Genomic DNA, 1,152 nt, shown 5'->3' with positions numbered 1-1,152 from the left:
GAAGCAATGATGCAGCAGGTTATTGGGTCCAATGCTAAAATAAATGAAAGGGTGGATGCACATGATGCAGCTATCAAGAATATTGAGGTACAAGTGGGCCAGATTTCAATGTCACTTAACAATCGTCCTCAAGGGACATTACCTGCAGATACCCAAATCAATCCAAAAGATCAAGGCCCAAAGCAGCTGATGGCGGTGAGTCTACGAAATGGCAGGGATATAGATGTTGAGCAAGAGAGAGCTCGAGAAAACATACAGGATGAGACACTAATTCCAGTACCCATTGAGCTGGATGACTCTACGGGATTAACAGAGGTAACAGTTCAGCCTGCTCCTGAAGAAAAGATATGCAGCAAGAGACTGAGACAGTAGTTGAGCCAGTAATTGAGACAGTAGCGGAGCCAATAGTTGAGACAGTAGCTGAGAAGGAGAAATCCCAAGTGATTGGGAAGAAAAGACCTCCTGCACCATTTCCGCAAAGGTTGGCCAAGCATCAAAAGGAGGAGCAGTATAAAAAGTTCCTAGAGATGCTCAAACAAATTCAGATAAATATTCCACTGATTGAAGCTCTAAAGGAGATGCCAGGATATGCTAAAATGATGAAGGACTTGATGTCTCGGAAGTTTGACTTTCAAGACTTGTCGACTGTGACCCTTACTCAGACATGTAGTGCAGTGGTATCTAGACCTGTGGCTGAAAAGCTATCTGATCCAGGTAGTTTTACAATTCCATGCACTATTGGGAACTATGCCTTTGCTAAGGCACTCTGTGATTTAGGGGCCAACATTAATCTCATGCCCCTGGTCATTTATAAGAGGTTAGGCATTGGGAGAGCTCGACCTACTTCTATGTTATTGCAGCTGGCCGACATGACTGTTAAGCGTCCATTTGGGATTCTTGATGATGTGCTTATTCAGGTGGGGAAATTCGTGTTCCCTGCAGATTTGTAATCTTGGATTGCAAGGTGGATGAAGAAATTCCTATAATTCTAGGACGACCTTTCTTGGCCACGGGGAGAGCTTTGATTGATTGCGAGACCGGGGAGCTTAAGATGAGGCTCAATGATGAAGAAATTATATTCAATGTGCAGAAATCGATGAGGCGACCAAGTGAGGTTCGCAAATTGTTCCCTTATTGATGCAGTGGATGTAA

This window comes from Nicotiana attenuata, chromosome 1 (assembly GCF_001879085.1).
Source record: "Nicotiana attenuata strain UT chromosome 1, NIATTr2, whole genome shotgun sequence".
Classification (NCBI taxonomy): domain Eukaryota; kingdom Viridiplantae; phylum Streptophyta; class Magnoliopsida; order Solanales; family Solanaceae; genus Nicotiana; species Nicotiana attenuata.
The sequence above is the reverse complement of the archived record's forward strand: the minus strand, read 5'-3'. Positions refer to the sequence as shown.